We start from the raw sequence: 19,582 nt of genomic DNA, 5'->3' as shown, positions 1-19,582 counted from the left end.
CCATATTCCCGCAGCGATCGCAGGATCGGCGTGGTTACAACGGATTTGGCAATGTTAGTTTTAGGGATGACCGGATGCCCTCCCTACCGCCACCCCGTACGCTCCTGCACAGAATCAGTGTACTCCAACTGTCTGCGTCTAGTGTAAAGCGTGGAATAGTGCGGACGTGTTTCAAATGTCTGCGACGCATGTAACTGAGGCAGAACATGGGGACCAGCCCGGTATTCACCTAGCGGGATGAAGAAAACCGCCTAAAAACCACATCCAGGCTGGCCGGCACACCGGCCCTCGTCGTTAATCCGCCGGGCGGATTCGATCCGGGGCCGGTGCGCCTACCCGAGTCCAGGAAGCAGCGCGTTAGCACTCTCGGCTAGCCTGGCGGGTCTGCCGTGGAGCAGGTCTACGGAAATGTAACTCATCCACGAAAGAAGTGGGTTACAAGGCGATTTTTGAGTATTCTTAATCAATATGGGATCCTTACAAGGTAAGACTGATAGAAGAGATAGAGAAGATCCGACGAAGAGCGGTGCGTTTCGTCAAGGGATCGTTTAATCGGCACGAGACGGTTACAGACAAACCCCAATGGCAGACGATACAAGAAAGCCGTTGTGCATTACGGAGAGGTTTACTACTGAAATTTCGAGAGAGTAATTTCAGAGACGAGTCGGACAACATATTTCCTCCTACACAGATCTCGTGAAATAACCACGACGAAAAAAGTTCGAGAAATCCTTCCCACGCGCCATTCGCGAGTGGAACAAGGAAAGAGGGATCAGTTAGTGGTACCAGAAGTACTCACCGCCTCACACCGACAGGTCGCTTATGGAGTATTGATGTAGATGTTGTAGACGTAGATATAGAGGCATGAAGTTGATGGGTAAAAGGCTTTAAAAGCCCTCACTTAAATTTCAAACCTCTGCGCAGTGTTTCATGTAATGAGGGCGTGTGACACGTGTTGATGAGGATCCGCCCGTTGAAAGGGGATGTTGAGCCCACTGCCCTCTTAATGCGGTTTCGTGTGTGCTGGCTCCAAGTTTCACCTTCTCACTTGCCTTCATCCATAACATAAAACTAACATCATCCTGTACAAGCTCACATGACAATCATGCACACATCGCAGATGCAGACTTCACTTTTCATGACATGACGGTGGAAGGAAGTGAAATCACCTTTCACTATCACAGGGCGGTGGAAGGCAGTGTAAAATCACCTTCCATTATAAAGCCCTTTCACGCGAGCCACTCTTTTATCTCAATCGACTAATAGTTGCAAGTTACTTTAGTGCCCCTGTTGTTTTACTCCTTTTCTGGGACTTATGAATGGTCTTTTTCGTTTTCACGTCGGTGCCAAAACTGCGTGTATTAGGAGAACAGTCTGGTACGCGATTCTGCACATGGATGGTGAAATTGAGGTTTGGGAGCCTATCCTTTTCACGAAAGGAGTGAAATACAATAACAGAATGCAAAAAATGGTTCAAATGGCTCTAAGCACTATGGGACTTAACGTCTGAGGTCATCAGTCCCCTAGAACTTAGAACTACTTAAGCCTAACTAACCTAAGGACATCACACACATCTATGCCCGAGGCAGGATTCGAACCCGCGACCGTAGCGGTCGCGCGGTTCCAGACTGTAGCGCCTAGAACCGCTCGGCCACTCCGGCCGGCAACAGAATGCAGAGACAACCAATGATAAAATGTGTTTATTAACGACCAACAAAATTGACAGTGAATATTTTTGACAAAATTAGTACGGTATGTTCTCCACACTGCTGAGAAATGAAAGGATAGGAAGAGCGTGGTCCAAACATTTCAAAACATCTAAATTTATCTGCTCGAGAAAATATATACTTACAAACACGTCAATCATTGTTTAGAAGGTAGTATATAATGCCTCTTTCATTTATCCTTCGACTCTTATTTCCAGTCTAACAAGGGGAGGCCGCCAGTTGTGAAATTCAGATTCGATTCATACTGCGCATAATAAAAGCTCATGGCCAGAGGTGTAATGTGGCAAAGCACCAAGATGCACTTCTCAGCCGTTGTCGAGAAAATCTACAGTTAAAGAAACCGTTGCCGTGAAATACTCTCTACGATCAATAATTTTCTATAGTGTCGTGGCGCAGCGGTACGTGTTCGGGTTCGTAATCCAAAGGTCGCCGGATCGAATCACGCACCATGTAACATTTTTTTTATTATTAGTTTATTGTAATTAAAAAAAAAATATATATATATATATATATATATATATATATATATATATATATATATATACTAATTTTCGACGATGTTATAAGTTGCGCTAGGGACCGCATCTACCTTCTTTCGAAGTTAGCAGGCAACTACGCTGTTATGCAGCGGCTCGTTTCGGCCCATTCAACGTCTGTCCTTCAAGTGTAACGAGCGAGTAACGGAGTTTATATTTCATACCTGCCACAGAAAATTTGTGTTCGTGGGGTTTCTATTCTAATTCGAACGTTTGACTTACGCTATGCGTATTCGTTTCGGAATATCGTTTCTACGTCTTCCGTTAACTATACGTGGTAAACATTATGAAGACAATTAATAACATTTGTGAAATACAACTTTGTTTGCGGAAAACATAATGATGTTCGAAGTCGCCAGTTTTTCCACGACAAAAGACTTTCAACAACTTATTATATGCATAATTATTGCAACTGATTGCCGGGAATTTTATATATATATATATATGTGTGTGTGTGTGTGTGTGTGTGCACATTTGAATTACAAAAAAAATATATATATATAAAAAAAAAAGGTTGCATGGCGCGAGATTCGATCCGGCGACCTTTAGATTACGAACCCGAGCGCTTACCGCTGCGCCACGGCGCTGTAGGTAATCATTAATCGTAGAGAGTATTTCACAGCAAAGGTTTCTTTTAACTGTCGATTTTCTCGACAACGGCTGAGAAGTGCATCTCGGTGCTTTGCCACATTACACCTCTGGCCATGAGCTTCTATTATGCGCAGTATGAATTGAATCTGATTTTCACAATTGGCGGCCTCCCCTTGTAAGAGCCAAACAACATCGAGAACTACTTTTCATGTTAAACAGACAATATAATAAAAATAAAAATAATTATTATTATATAAAATATAAATATATTATTATTATTGCTTGACCTCTCAAAATTACGACACTTTGTTAATTTGCTCTTGTGATGTAAAACCTCTGTTAAAATCAAATCTCCAATCGTTATTTAATTAATTTCTGGTGCATTGTAATTACAGTACTGGCCATTAAAATCGCTACACCACGAAGATGACGTGCTACAGATGCGAAATTTAACCGACAGGAAGAAGATGCTGTGATATGCAAATGATTAGCTTTTCAGAGCATTCACACAAGGTTGGCGCCGGTGGCGACACCTACAACGTGCTGACATGAGGAAAGTTTCCAACCGATTTCTCATGCACAGACAGCAGTTGACCGGCGTTGCCGGGTGAAACGTAGTTGTGATGCCTCGTGTAAGGAGGAGAAATGCGTACCATCACGTTTCCGACTTTGATAAAGGTCGGAATGTAGCCTATCGCGATTGCGGTTTAACGTATCGCGACATTGCTGCTCGCATTGGTCGAGATCCAATGACTGTTAGCAGAATATGGAATCGGTGGGTTCAGGAGGGTAATACGGAACGCCGTGCTGGATCCCAACGGCCTCGTTTCACTAGCAGTCGAGATGACAGGCATCTTATCCGTATGGCTGTAACGGATCGTGCAGCCACGTCTCGATCCCTCAGTCAACGGATGGGGACGTTCGCAAGACAACAACCATCTGCACGAACAGTTCGACGACGTTTGCAGCAGCATGGACTATCAGCTCGGAGACCATGGCTGCGGTTACCCTTTACACTGCATTACAGACAGGAGGGCCTGCGATGGTGTACTCAACGACGAACCTGGGTGCACGAATGGCTAAACGTCATTTTTTCGGATGAATCCAGGTTCTGTTTACAGCATCATTATGGTCGTATCCGTGTTTGCCGACATCGCGATGTACGCACATTGGAAGCGTGTATTCGTCATCGCCATACTGGCGTATCACCCGGCTTGATGGTATGGGGTGCCATTGGTTACACGTCTCGGTCACCTCTTGTTCGCATTGACGACACTTTGAACAGTGGACGTTACATTTCAGACGTGTTACGACCCGTGGCTCTACCCTTGATTCGATCCCTGCAAAACCCTACATTTCAGCAGGATAATGCACGACCGCATGTTGCAGGTCCTGCACGGGCCTTTCTGGATACAGAAAATGTACGACTGCTGCCCTGGCCAGCACATTCTCCAGATCTCTCACCAACCGAAAACGTCTGGTGAATGGTGGCCGAGCAACTGGCTCGTCACAATACGCCAGTCACTACTCTTGATGAACTGTGGTATCGAGTTGAAGCTGCATGGGCAGCTGTACCTGTACACGCCATCCAAGCTCTGTTTGACTCAATGCCCAGGCGTATCAAGGCCGTTATTACGGCCAGAGGTGGTTGTTGTGGGTACTGATTTCTCAGGATCTATGCACCGAAACTGCGTGAAAATGTAATCACATGTCAGTTCTATTATAATATATTTGTCCAATGAATACCCGTTTATCATCTGCATTTCTTCTTGGTGTAGCAATTTTAATGGCCAGTAGTGTATTGTGTTATCCATGAAAATAACATATTTTTACTTTCTTTTTGGGGGTAAGAGATACGAATGAGTGACCCCTTAAATGAGAGAAGAAAAGGGCGAGGGGGTGCCTTAAATACGTGGGCCAACCCTTAGATACAAACGCGATCTGCGACCGCACTGCTCACCATAGGCGCTTGTAATAGACATACAAAAGACTGTGCGTTTTTCATATGTCTTACAGGTACCGGTTGATACTGGGTAGATCCGTACCACACAGACTTGTAATACGAAAACCACCAAATGCGGCACTTACGTTTCAGAAACCTGTATTCCAATTGGCGCCTGATTGGTTCGGCCCATGACGTATAAAGCGATGTTGCGTCGCAATAGTTTACGGTGCGCAGCAGCACGTTAAGAAAAACCGTTTTGCTCCGATCTGCTGTTCGCGCTGTGAAATGATCCATAACCAATAAGCTATTCCACATCATGACGTCACAGAAATGGTCACGCCGCACGTGGACGTCGGCTGTCACAGCCCCCGTGAGGCCGGGTTCATAATGCCCTACTCTTGGCAGTGACCGCCATGGGCACGTGTGCCACTTGGCTCACAGTCTCAGCGCCGCGGAAAGCCGAGATTTCTGCAGCAGCTCGTCATCGATATAACTGAATCACCTATATTCCGGAACGCATGGGACTTTCGTATGTTCTCGTAGTGAAAAAAGGAGGGTGGGCTGACAGGGGGGTTACGCATTCTTTAATATAAAGAGAACATGCAGGTCCACATGTATATTATGTGATCAAAAGTATCCAGGCAACTACTCGTAGACTTTAATATGGGGTGTGTGCTTTTATGGCGGTTTGAACTCTCCTGAGGACATTTTCAATGAGGATGTCTGTGCAGGAATGGTAGCCCATTCTTCCTCAAGAGCTGAAACCAGAGAACATCGAGATGTTTGACGCTGGGCTCTGAAAGGAAGTCGACATTCTAACTCTTCCCAAAGTTACTCTATTGGGTTCAAGTCGGGTATCTTAGCTCGCCAGACCATTTCAGGAACGTTTTTGTCCAAAACCAATTGCCTCCCACATGCTCCTTTATGACAGGGTCCACTGTCACGTTGATACAATCAATCTTCATCCCGGGACTTTTTCACTTTTTCTCTACTGTAACCAGTGTACAATCCTGTAATATGTGTTCATAGCCTTCCGCATTTAGACGTTTCTTAACACGAAAGAAACCCCGTCAGTAGCACAATCTCCTCTGTACTCACTGTTGGCACTACAAATAATGACAGATAACATTCTCTAGAATTCACCAAACCCAAAGTCTTCCATCGGATTGCCACAGGGTTCAGCGTGCTTCATCACTCCAAATCACTTGCTTCCAGTCATTCACCGTTTAGTGGCGTCCCTCTTTGTACAATCGCAAGCATCGCTTAGCACTGACTACACAAACACACTGAAGCGCCAGAGAAACTGGTATAGACAGGCATGCGATTTCAAATACAAAGATATGTAAACAGGCAGAATACGGCGCTGTGGTCGGCAACGCCTATTTACGACAACAAGTGTCTGGCGCAGTTGTTGGATCGGTTACTGCTGCTACAACGGCAGGTTATCAAGATTTAAGGGAGTTTGAACGCGGTATTACAGTCGGCGCACAAACGATGGGACACAGCATCCCGAGGTAGCTACGAAGTGCAGGTCTTCCCGTACGACCATTTCACGAGTGTACCGTGAACATCAGGAATCCTGTAAAATATTAAATCTCCGATAGCGCAGCAGGCGGAAAATGATCCTGCGAGAATACGACCAACGACGGCTGAAGAGAACCCTTCAACGTAACAGAAGTGCAACCCTTGCGCAAATTGCTGCTGATTTCAATGTTTGGTCATCAACAAGTGTCGGCGTGCGAAGCATTCAACGAAACATCATTGATATGGCTTTCGGAGCCAAAGGCCCACCCGTGTACCCTTGATGACTGCACGACACAAAGCTTTACGCCTCGCCTGGGCCCGTCAGCACCGACATCGGTCTATTGATGACTGGAAACATGTTGCCTCGGACGAGTCTCGTTGTAAATAGTATCGAGCGGATGGACGTGTACGTTTCGGAGACAGCCTCATGAAGCCATGGACCCTGCATGTACGCAGGGGACTGTTCAGGCTGGTGGAGGCTCTGTAATGGTGTGTGGTGTGTGCAGTTGGAGTGATATGGAACCCCTGATATGTCTAGATACGACTCTGACAGGTGACACGTACGTAAGCATCTTGTCTGATCACTTGCATCCATTCATGTCCACTGTGCATTCCGACGGACTTGGGCAATTCCAGCAGGGCAGCGCGACACCCCACATGTCCAGAATTGCTACAGAGTGGCTCCAGGAACACTTTTCTGAGTTTAAACACTTTCGATGGCCATCAAACTCCCCAGACATGAAAATTATTGAGCATATCTGGGATTCCTTGCAACGTGCTGTTCAGAAGAGATCTCCATCACACCGTAGTCTTACAGATTTGTGGACGGCCCTGACGGATTCATGATGTCATTTCCCTCCAGCACTACTTCAGAAATTAGTCGAGTCCATGCCACGTCGTGTAGCGTCACTTCTGCACGCTTGCGAGAGCCCTACACGATATTAGGCAGGCATACCAGTTTCTCTGGCTCTTCAGTATAAGTGGGTATGAGGAGCTGCTTGGCCATCTTATCCCATTCTTTTTAACTCCTTACACATAATCATTGCTCTACATCTTCCACTGATTTCATGCGGTGTTTTATAACCACTCCCCACAATGCTTAACGGTCCCTCTCCGTCAATACATGATGTCTGTCAGATCTTAGTTTTACTGTGATTGTTGCTCTGCGTTTCCACTATACAGTTAGATTACGAACAATCAACTTGAGCACCTTTAGAACGGTTTTTACAGCTTGATACGATTTGTTAGTAAGGTTACGTCCAATGACTGGTCATCGTTCGAATCTCTATTGACAACAACACAGTACTCCCCGACTCCTTTTATACAGGGGCGGCAGTTCTTGTGACATCTACTGGCCAATTCCGCATTAGATATCTGTGTTCGGATACAAACACAGGACTCCCTGCCTCCTTTTACACAGCGGGGGCGCTTCTTGTGACATCTACTGGCCAATTCCGCATTAGATCGGGCAGTGTATTGCAGGGAATATCCTACGCAGGATCAAACGTTTAGGTGTTCCACAATGACTCTAAATCAAAAGTGGTTCATTGGAGAAACATTAAAAAAAAAGAAGATCGCTTATTTATTTGGTTGCAGTGGAAGACAGTTAATGCTGAATGTTACATAAGCCATCGACGAATGAGGAAATATAGAAGTCGAATCATCTTCATTATGACAATGTCAGTTGTCACACAGCCCATCAAACAATTGATTACTTTGCGGTGGAAAATTCAAAAATGCCGAATCACTTCTTTTTCTTTCCTTGTCAAATAAAAATGCGTTTAGAGCTATTTTTATCCGCTCAAGAAGGTGATGGATCTTTCCAGTACCATGCTTTTAAGGTGCTAAATCTGAGCGGAAAAAATATGTCCGGGTGTACATTGCTCGTCGTTCAACCCTAATGTAAACAAAAGCCCGCTCAGCGATTTGCTGTAGGGCGAAGTGCTACAACGACAGATGTTTTGGCGCCACTGGAAATCTGTCCTACTTACGCCGCGGATCCAAGGGGGCGTCAAGTAGGTCCTGATCTCCCCCCCCCCCCCCCCCCTGCGTTTATCTCCTTTACCAGATTCACAATAATTAAAATCATTTTCATCTGTGGTGCGTTAAAAGTATGGGTGGTTGCAAGTACAAGTAATAGTGGGAAGGGGAGGGAGGGAGGGAGGGAGAGGGAGAAAGAGAGAGAGAGAGAGGAGAAGAAGAAGAAGAGAGAGACACAAACTGGGACCACACCAATCAGAAACTTGGATCACGCTTGGGCGTGAATGACACAATGAGACACGCTAGTATGCTACAGTACTGGATGTCTACTGTTTTTGTCAGTCATCGCGGTAAATGTTTAACTCGTATAGCCGGCTTGTGTGGCCATGCGGTTCTAGGCGCTACAGTCGGAAACCGCGTGACCGCTACGGTGGCAGGTTCGAATCCTGCCTCGGGCATGGATGTGTGTGATGTCCTTAGGTTAGTTAGGTTTAAGTAGTTCTAAGTTCTAGAGGACTGATGACCACAGATGTTAAGTCCCATAGTGGTCAGAGCCATTTGAACCATTTTTTTAAACTCTTATACATTTTTGTGACAGAGTGACGCCCCCATGGCATTTGCTTCAGTGTGGATGGACTAATATCGTCCGAACTCCTACGGGAATCAATAATTTGTGAGTAGGAGGTCAACGAACGAGGGACGCTGCATTGCAGCATGCGATAAGTTGGAAAATTGGATCGGTGAAAGACCGTGTCCGGATGGCCGAAGCGTTTAATGCAACAGCTGATGATAAGCGATAAATAGGGCTCTAGTCTCGATCCGGCACAAATTTTCAACTTTCGCCATTGCAATCCACAACGCCCTGTGCTGCTGGAAGTCATTACCTTCCCACACACCCTTTCCCTTTCCTGCCCATTCCTCTATTTGACGTACAATTTTTAAATCGTGTATCTCTTGTTTCAAATGTCACTGAACAGAAGTTATTTCGTGTTGTTTGAGTGGAAATATATGTGCACAGAAGGAGCTAGAAATAGATTGTGCTTGATGTCTTCGAGATGATTTTGGAGAAAAAACACTCGCTATCTACACAAGTATGACAGATTTCAGTGCTAATACCTGAGTTTGCCGGAGTTTCTGTTCCATCTGTGTAAGGTGTCCGGGAAAAAAGAAATAAAGACATCTGTCTCCTCTTGAGATCTCGACTACACGCTTTTACGTTACACGTACTTGACGCAGGGAATATCCTACGTTTCCGATAGGTTGCTCTTCTGCTCGTTCCTTCTCGTGTCTTTCGCTTTCTTCTTGACCCCTTGAGTAGTGTACAACTGACTTTTACCGAGTTTGTCTTCACTGTCTTTACAAACTGCACTAAATAGAATTTGAAGTTATACTGCCCGCCTGGTGTTCGTAGTTGTTGAGAATCGCATATGTAAGGAATCTGACGTTTTGTTGTTGGGTTGTTAGGTTAGCTGGAACAATAGCATTTAATCCTCGCATGCTGCGGATCCCAGGGCGGCGCAGATGTTGGTTAAATGCGCCAGAAGGCAATGTGCAAGCTACGAGGCTGCAGAACAAACCTACTATGACGATAACCTACTGTATGCGACAGGGAGTCATTTACGTTCCGTGGTAAGGCTCCAATGACGTTAACAACAGCCGTGGAGGAAAACACAGCGCAAAGTTTACTTCCTTATTAAACTTACGATGAACAGAGTATGCAAGCAGTCGATCCAGGCAAAAATAGACGCCCACTTGGAAGGAGCTTGAGGCGCAAAGGCTGGCGCATTGAGTATGGGGCTTTTCGCCGGAACCTGCGGCAGTTGCGGTGACGTCAGACGCTGAGAGCGGGTGCGGCCGGCTTACCAGAAATAGGCCGAGCTCCTCCGCCGTTCTCCGCTGTGTAGGAAGTGCCGACTAACACTTCCCTAGCCACAACAGTGTCCCAACCTACCGTGATTCACGCATCGCTGTTCCGCTCGGATGCTGTGGCCAGCAAATCTCGGGCTGGGCATGGTACAACCATCACACCAGCACACGCTCGGCACTCATGCCTGAAAGTGCGCATCAGATGTCACTTCCCCGTTCTCCCGATGCTGCCACGAATTTTCTTCCCGAGGTTACATACCTAACGCCCATATGTTGCCTCGGCAAATAAGGCATCACTCTTGATCAGCATCATCAGCACCAGCTGCCATTTCTATTTTATTACATAAGCTGGGAAGATTGTGGCCATCAAGCCCTCTCTTATATAACAGCAGGTATTCAACATATTTACGTAAATTCAGTACTATGAACATGTAAGTTACATCTAATCCGACATTTAAAAATTACTACGACATAAGTAGGGCACAATAAAACGGTTCATATTCGTTCGTGTCACTACTACCACATAGACACAAGAGAATGGGCGGAAGAGAGAGAGAGATAGATACAGCGAGGAACGTGATAAATAACAAGTAAAGAAGAAGAGGGAAAAGGAAGTGGAGTGATGGAATGAGAAATGAACAGAGAAAGAAGAGTAACTTCGTGAAGATAGGAGCATTTACGCTACCGATCGACGGAGGGAAATGACCATAAATGTTAATTTCTGGGGACTAGTTATAAGATTGACAGATGAAAATGCTTCACTTCAAACGCAGCAGGGTATTGAATTGTGCGCTAAGTGCACGGGAGCTTGTTCCGTACGCGGCACAGCAGGAGTTCGCCAATGTTTTGTGGACGGGCACAGCTAAGATACTAGGTGAGATCTTACATTTCAATTATGGTGAGATGACAAGTACTTGATCTCTGATGCGAGGTACTAGCAAGGGAACCTCGCCATCGCACCCCCTCAGATTTAGTTATAAGTTGGTACAGTGGATAGGCCTTGAAAAACTGAACACAGATCAATCGAGAAAACAGGAAGAAGTTGTGTGGAACTATGAAAAAAATAAGCAAAATATACAAACTGAGTAGTCCATGCGCCAGATAGGCAACATCAAGGAGAATGTGAGCTCAGGAGCGCCGTGGTCCCGTGGTTAGCGTGAGTAGTTGAGGAACGACAGCACCTTGGTTCAAGTCTTCCCTCGACTGAAAACTTTACTTTCTTTATTTTCGCAAAGTTATGATCTGTCCGTTCGTTCATTGACGTCTCTGTTCACTGTAATAAGTTTAGTGTCTGTGTTTTGCGACCGCACCGCAAAACCGTGCGATTAGTAGACGAAAGGACGTGCCTCTCCAATGGGAACCGAAAACATTTGATCGCAAGGTCATAGATCAACCGATTCCTCCACAGGAAAACACGTCTGATATATTCTATACGACACTGGTGACGGCATGTGCGTCACATGACAGGAATATGTTGTCGACCCACCTAACTTGTACACTTAGCGAATGGGTAAAGAGATTCTTCTACTTTGCCCGATTTAGGTTTTCTTGTGGATGTAATAATCACTCCCAAAAAAGTGATGAAAACATAAGAGTTCGTCACATAAACTGAAAATAAAAAATTAAACTTTTCACTCGAGAGAAGACTTGAACCTAGGACCTCTCGTTCTGTAGCTGCTCTCGCGAACCACGGGACCACAGCGCTCCTGAACTCGCATTGTCCTTTATGTCTTCGCATGGACTACTCAGTTTGTATATTTTACTTATTTTTTTCATAGTTCCACACAACTTCTTCCTGTTTTCTCGATTGATCTGTGTTCAATTTTTCAAGGCCTATCCACTGTGCCAACTTATAACTAAATCTGAGGGGGGTGCGATGGAGAGGTTTCCTTGTAAGTTCTGTATCCACTGAGGAGCCCATGAAGAAGGCGTAACGCATGGTGACCACGCAACCATCCTAACTGGCGTATGAATCACATGGACGTTGCAGATGTAACGCACACAAATATTGACGGTTAATTCTAACCATTTGACATCCACTGCTGCTCTAGATTTTTCCACGCATTTCGTTCTTCATTTGGATATCTTCTAATATCATTGGACAACCTTCCATTATTTATTTCGTCTAACAAGATGTGGGCCTTCAGGCCCTCTCTTTTACATCTAACCAGAAATCCCTAGTGAGGAGCACACGGGCTATAAATAATAATAATAGAGATAGTAACTGGTTAATTGCACTACAGTAATGTCAGTGTTTCTGACACTGAGTTTGCAATTTTCTCATAACGTTTTTATCGAATGCCAATAATGACTTTTACCAAAAGAAATGTATTATGGCACCAAGAAGGAATCATATCTGGAGAAGTTAACCAGTGATAATGGACAACGAGAAATAATAGGGTAAGATTAGCAGATGAAATGGAAGACACAACAAAAAGTAGAAATAGACATGAGCGTGGAAAACTTTGTTAGTGCCGACATTGTGACCGAGACGACGGCTAGCTGTTGAATGGAAAGAATACAGATACACCCACGATAACAGGAAAGGCTTTAATCTTTTCTTGAATGCAGATTGCTTTTGGACAAGACGCAAATTATTGTCCCAGAGTCGTACGACTAAAATGGAGGAGATGGAGAAATCTTTAGCGTTATTCGTAAGTACATCCAAGGTGCTGGACGTAGAAGATCTTGCACTGCAGATGGAAATGAAATGAGCGTTTGGCGTCATTGGCCGGAAGGCCCCTTACGGGGTAGGTCCGGCCGCCTTGGTGCAGGTCTTACTACATTCGACGCCACATTGGGCGACCTACGCGCCGCATGGGGATGAAATGATGATGAAGACAACACAACACCAAGTCCCTGAGCGGAGAAAATCCTCGACCCAGCCGGGAATCGAACCCAGGCCCCTTAGGGCGGCAGTCCATCACGCTGACCACTTTTTTTTATCTCATTTTGTTCTATATTGTTCGTTGAATTTGTTCATGGCGGATGTCAGATGACACTCGTTCAGGTTGCTCGTTGATCCGTTTACTCAGTTTTTTTTTATTACAGAGGGTAGCTAAATCCTCTGACCGAACACGCTGAGCTACCGTGCCGGCACCACCCAACTATCGGGGCGGACATGGGATGATGATATGAGAAGTGGGTTTATGAGGGCACCGAGACAAAGAAATAGACGATGAAAACAAAGCGTGTGAAAGTGACGCGATATGTTCGGTCTCATTCATCCTAATTGAGCTTAGGAAGGACGTCGTTGAGTCTTCTCGTATCCCGCGGAATCGCCGGCCACATCTGTTTCCATTACAGTAAAGATTTACGTCTTCCGTCGCCCGTTTGTTTTCCAGCCTCCCCTCTCAACGTGCATCTTTTCCTTTAGGGAGCAATCTTCAGTTTTCGAATGTTTATCGCATCAAAAATTCCATGTTTCACTCCCATAAGGCAAAACTTGTCATACGCAGTGTATTTATACTTACCGCTGTGACACGTTGGTAGCATGGTATTACAAACTCTCTTAGTTTATGGAAGGCACGCACGCCGTTTTTACTCTTTTTTATTCTCGTTCGGTTATTATTTTAGTCTTATTATAACTGATTCGCACTAAAGTTTTATTTCTTAAGTAATTCCACTCGTTGTCGAAGTTCGTTTGCACTAGTGAGTAGTTCTAGTGCCATGGAATGTCCTTGCTTGGCTCCTCTTGCAATTTTGAATTTCTTGACGTATCGTCATGTGACATGCACTACAGTTATATAGTTTGAAATGATCGCCTTGTTTCTCAAGGGCTCTTAGCAGAGATTTTGTTCAAACTGAGGCAAAGCTTTCACAAAATCTATGAATCACAGACAAAGTGGTACGGTACTTCATTTTCATTGTTGTGTTCCATAATTTAGGTCACGACTTTGATACCAACTATCGCTTCCACCAAATTTTGCTTCCATAGTATCGAAGCCGAAGCTCGTTTTATAGTTGAGTGCAATCAATATCGCCCAATTGCATGCCATGGCATTTAGCCTCAATCTTTTTCATGTAGTCCAAATTTTACAGTTTTCTCTTACTAGTACAGTACCCTAACATCATATCTCAACTGTTCAAATAATGCATGACCTTTTGGTGCCGAGAACAAGTACTGTGACAAGAGGAATCTGACTGTAGTCTGTTCTCGATCTGGTTGAAATCTATTAAACTTCCTGATGGAAAACTTTTAGTCTTTGTCCCATTAACACGTAGAAATATGAAAGCATCAGTTTTCTCAATACTCATTTTTAAAAACATAGTTTATAGTTACAATATGTACTATAAATAATATTAAAAAAACAAGCAAAGTAGTCCAGTAAAGTACCGATAGTAAATAAAGCTGTCATCAAACCACAAGGTTAGTTCGGACATTTCGTGCTTTGCTAGGCATCGTCCTTTTAGAGGTTGTATGTCCGTCCCTTCCCTTCCTCCGAGCTTTGAAATGTCTAGTTATAGGGACATGTACAGTTTAATGTGGACTCCGAATCGCGGTGCAACACGGCATTTGTCACATTAATAAACTTTTCCAGAGATGAAAGAAGCGATAAGTGAGAGATAAAAATCCTAGAATTGAACGAGGATTCGATCTAAACGTAATTCGTAATATAGTGAATACGTCGTGAAAAATGAAAATTAGGTGTCAGAAACGGACACGAAACCGAATTTCCGACTAATTGCGAATTTCAACCATGTAGACAATTTGAGCGCTGCTTTATAATCGACCCAACATTCAGTGTCCCTTACGTTTTCCTCCATTTTTTCCGAACAGGCAACAAAAGGAGCGGAAACAGGTAGTAAAACTGAAATTTCGAGTTAAATCTTGAAAATGTGCCACACTGTTAAGCGACAAATCGCCAAAAGCACAAGGTCTATGTTTGGGTCCCAGTCTGATACATTCATTACAATGCAGATTCGGCAGTTCTGAAAGGATTTCACCGACACAGTTTCATGTGACTGCATTTTTCTAAATGTATTCAGCCAATAAATCACAGCATTGTTAAAATACATTACTGGTTTCGTTTTCAGCATCAGATCGTATTACTGCAATAACCGTATACTAACAAATTATTGCCTTTTCAAAGACAAATGTGCACAAATAGTTTGCTAATACGTATACTGCCACGGCAGTAATATGATCTGAATATAGTATGACGACCGAGACCGCTAATGCACCGCAATTATGGTGTAATTTCGTTGGTTGAGTAAACACAAAAAAGAAAAAAAAAGTCATAGCTGTCTTCGCAATAATGTCATAATGTTGTGCCTGACAAATCGTTACACACCGATTCTATGCGTTTCATCTCTGAGAATTTAATTCAGTTACGCAATTCATCATGTGTCTGTCAAACATCGTGGGTAAACCGATCGGATGTAACCCTAACAACATGTTTCTAGTTCAATTGGATTCTTCATCTTCAGGCAAACGTTATTAGATTTCAAAGATCGTGCTTCCCTGCAGACAACAGAATACAACAGTTCACATCTCATAAATCAGCATCAATGTGGCAATGACAAACGCTCGGGAATTGTAGATTTCGCTTCAAACCTGCATTCTTTCTCTGTGATCTTTTCTACAGTTACCATCACATTCTAATGAAGTGGCACATATACTGAGAACGCTTTCTGCTGCTCTTGTTATCAGCTATTAGTCTCCTCGGAATGGTACCCAAATAAAAAGATAGATCAGTAAACTGACAATGATACGATCCGTATAGCATCCTAAATTTGCGTTAGGTGCGCCGCTGAAAATTGCAAGACGTTAAACAAAACAATTTGTGAGCTTTTGTACGCCGTCACAAATTCGAAAGACTGCAGTCTTGTTTGCATCTAATCGGTAACTAACATTTTACGAAACTTAACAGTGACACACACCACACTCAGCAAATAGAGGTAGTAGGGCTATCTAGGCATAAATATTTTGTTTCCCTAGTAACAACGTACTTTTGTTTCTCCATAAGATTCTTTCTCCCTCTCTACTCTGCCCGCACTTTTTGAGCTAGATGTTCCTTTTGTGGATGGCGGTTGGGTATACCTATTTCATGTTGCCATCACATTTTGTTTTTTGGCTCTGAGCACTATGGGACTCAACTGCTGTGGTCATAAGTCCCCTAGAACTTAGAACTACTTAAACCTAACTAACCTAAGGACAGCACACAACACCCCGCCGGGAATCGAACCCGGGAACCCTGGCGTGGGAAGCGAGAACGCTACCACACGACCACGAGATGCGGGCCATTTTGTTTTTTATTCGCTGTTGCCCTGACAACAGCGAAAAACTACTCTCGGTTTTGTTGCCGCTTTTCTGGTAGTACGCAGAGACATTGTTGATATTGAGCTAAATGTACTATCGATCTCGGTGCAAATAATTTTCTTAAAGTTCATCAGTTAATTCACAATAACTGTAACTGCTATTTTTGTCATGGTTTTCATATTTCATCTAATGTGACAAACAACGGATATTTTCAAACGTTTGTTGCAGCAGTAGTAACATTGATTCGATCGAGAAGTGAAACTGGTGGCAGGTGTAGTATATACATGCATACAGATGAAACTGTTAACTGCACAGTATTCGGTACTCACCACCGAATCCGCCAAACATTTTGCTGTGTGGGGTTAGATGCACGTGCTGTACACTTCTCCAGAATGTCGCACTGGAACTGCGGCAGTGCGCGGCCCGCCAACGAGTTCTCAGACAGAACTCGCGTTGCGCATGCGTGCTGCACAAACCTGACGTCATCACATTCCGCAAGGCACAGTGGCGCCTTTCTGTGGCCGTGACGGGCGTGCGGAAATGTGAACAGTGATGCTCTGTTGAAGCACGGCCGCCTGTATTACAGGAGGCCGTGGTTGAAGGCTTCCGTTGTAAGGGGAGCCAGCGCAAAGTGCGAGGGAAGAGCAGGAGGCTGCCCTTAGCTTATCCCTTTATGTAGTAAACAGAAAACTCTCGCATCAGGGCGTAATTAATATGGACACCGCATCCAAAATACAATATACCAATACACTACCTGATCGAAAGTATCTGGACATCTGTCTGATGACATTAATATGGGGAGAGTTCACCCTTCGTCTTTATGGCGACTTGAATTCTACTGGAGACACTTTCAGTGAGGCGTCTGAATGTATGTGGAGGAATGGTAGCCCATTCTTCCCCAAGTGCCCAAACTGCAGAACGCAGTGATGTTGGACTCTGGGGCATGGAGCAAATTTGAAATTCTAACTGTCCCCAAAGCTGTTCGGTTGGGTTCAAGTAGGGAATCTGAGCAGGCCAGTACATTTCAGGAACGCTTTTGTCCAAAAACCATACCTTCATAGACAATGTTTTATGCAGGCCAGGATCTAGGGGGGAGGGGGGGGGGGGACCGGGGTATCTGCCCCGGACGGCAAATTCAGGGGGCGGAAAATTCATATTTTTTAAGAAAAAAACCTTGTTTCACAAAGTGCCTAGCATCCAGCGCACGTTGGTCTATCGATTATTCATATGATCCTGAGATGCATCCCAATTGCTTTTTGAATACATTCTAAAGTTGCGCATAGTGTACGTGATGTCTCTGCCAGGGGAATCCCCGTCACATCTAGATATAAAAAAACTTTCCCGTAGACTAGCAGGAAACGGAGCTAAGTGCTGAGCAGAGTAAGCCCTAGAGGGTGAATGTCAATCGCTGTTTGTTTATGTGGTTGATCGGGTGTACGAATGATCAGCGTTGTTATAATTATTAGTGAAATACATAGATTCAGACTACCAGAGTGGAAATAAACGGCTAATAAGAATAAAAGGTAAGAAAGATTACATATTATCTTCTTGGTGTATCCAAGAAAACGAAATTTTGATAGAAAATTTTCGCCAGATCGCTACACTACTAAGGACCAGTAGTACAGTTCCCGGTTAGCAGCCGATTGAAGTTCTATTCTCCGAATAACGTGGAAAACGCGTTGTACGAACACGTAATAACACCTAACCGGAGAATAAACGCGGGATAACTGAACCAGTTATTCTGGCAGGGTTAGTGAAGTGAGAATAAGTTTCGACAATGACAGGAATAGTTACAGAATTAGTGATGACAAGATTGTTTGTTAGAATGAGGAAGGAGACGAGACGGTGACATCATACCAATTATATGGAAGAATATAACGATTACAAATTTGTACAAAAATTTCGTACTTATAGTTTTCGATCTCATGGTTGAGAAACTGGAGCATATGAATGAAATGTGAAACTATTTCCTTACCTAAAACTTGTTGTTTGTAGTAGGCCTAGTAGGCATTTGATATTGGACTTCATGAATGATATTCTGTCATGTTATTCATGAAAATGAGGTACATAAAAATGACCATTTGTGCCAAAACAGCATCACTTATTTGGCGTACGTTACAACTGCTGCAAAATTAGAAAGGCCTGTAGGAAATGGGTAACAAATATGATGTTCATAATGTGTAATGACTGTGAACATTATCTATTCACACACACAATATTTATTTATACAGACAGATACAACTTAAACACTTGGTGTCTCAGAGCACACTGCCCAAGGTCCAGAGACACTGTTTTGCAGCGATATCCTTGGGGCTGGAAGTAGGCACGGAGTGCTGAAGTTGTGTTGCAGTGTGATGCAGGTCGTCTTTGGAGACGCTGTCTAGCTCATACTCGTCTAGATGTCTTGCTCGGCGCAGCGGTCTGCCTGTTCATGACGTCGGTACTGGCTGAGTAGGTGGTTCTGGGAGTGCCACCATTAGGTCATCCGCTGGTGGCTGTACATGAACCTGTGATGGGGGTGTAGGCTGATCCTTTGGTTTTCTGTGCTGTGGTCTGGGGCTGACACATGTAGGATGCCGTCGCTGGATAGTGTAGGTAACAGTGGGGTTAGGGATGGCTCTGAGGACAACCAACTTTGCTCATGTTTCATTGGTGGCCGTCAGGACTATCAACAGATGGGGTTTCACTAGGCATGGCCTACATCTAAACAGGACTGGGAAGGGAAGATTGGTACAACTGATTCATGAAAATATCTTGGGCCAAACATCGTCGAATACCTGTTGTCATAGGTAGGAAAAGTAGGTCTTTTTTAGGATAAATCCAGACAACAAGTTGCCCTGCCTAAAGAGTATTTCCAGCACTTTAATAAACACTGAAACATTCACTCACAAGACAGATTTTAACCCCTCAAACATCACATATACCAGATGCAGAAGACAGCAAGATACCTTTCTCTCCTGTCCTACAAAGAAAATTGTTACAAACATAGAAAATTGTACAAACGTCTTTCCATGAACTTTGAAGCATGGTAACTACGACAACGACCTCTCCAAAAATAAACCTTGAATAGTCAAACAAATACAAACAAACATCAAACATGGTCAAATACCTGTTGTCATAGGTAGGAAAAGTAGGTATTTTTTAGGATAAA

The 19,582-nt window shown here is 44.0% G+C and overlaps 1 protein-coding gene across 1 annotated transcript in view; it reads right to left on the bottom strand.

The window, feature by feature from the left end:
- The window catches only part of LOC124618429, a 153,432-nt gene extending 136,532 nt beyond the window's left edge, over positions 1-16,900 (bottom strand). The window contains exon 1 of the transcript XR_006980050.1: positions 16,761-16,900. The gene's annotated coding sequence lies outside the window, so the exon portion shown is untranslated. The remainder of the gene's footprint in view (positions 1-16,760) is intronic.
- Between the last annotated feature and the right edge of the window lie 2,682 nt (positions 16,901-19,582).

Source organism: Schistocerca americana, chromosome 1, assembly GCF_021461395.2.
Source record: "Schistocerca americana isolate TAMUIC-IGC-003095 chromosome 1, iqSchAmer2.1, whole genome shotgun sequence".
Classification (NCBI taxonomy): domain Eukaryota; kingdom Metazoa; phylum Arthropoda; class Insecta; order Orthoptera; family Acrididae; genus Schistocerca; species Schistocerca americana.
This window is presented reverse-complemented; position numbering and strand designations above follow the sequence as displayed.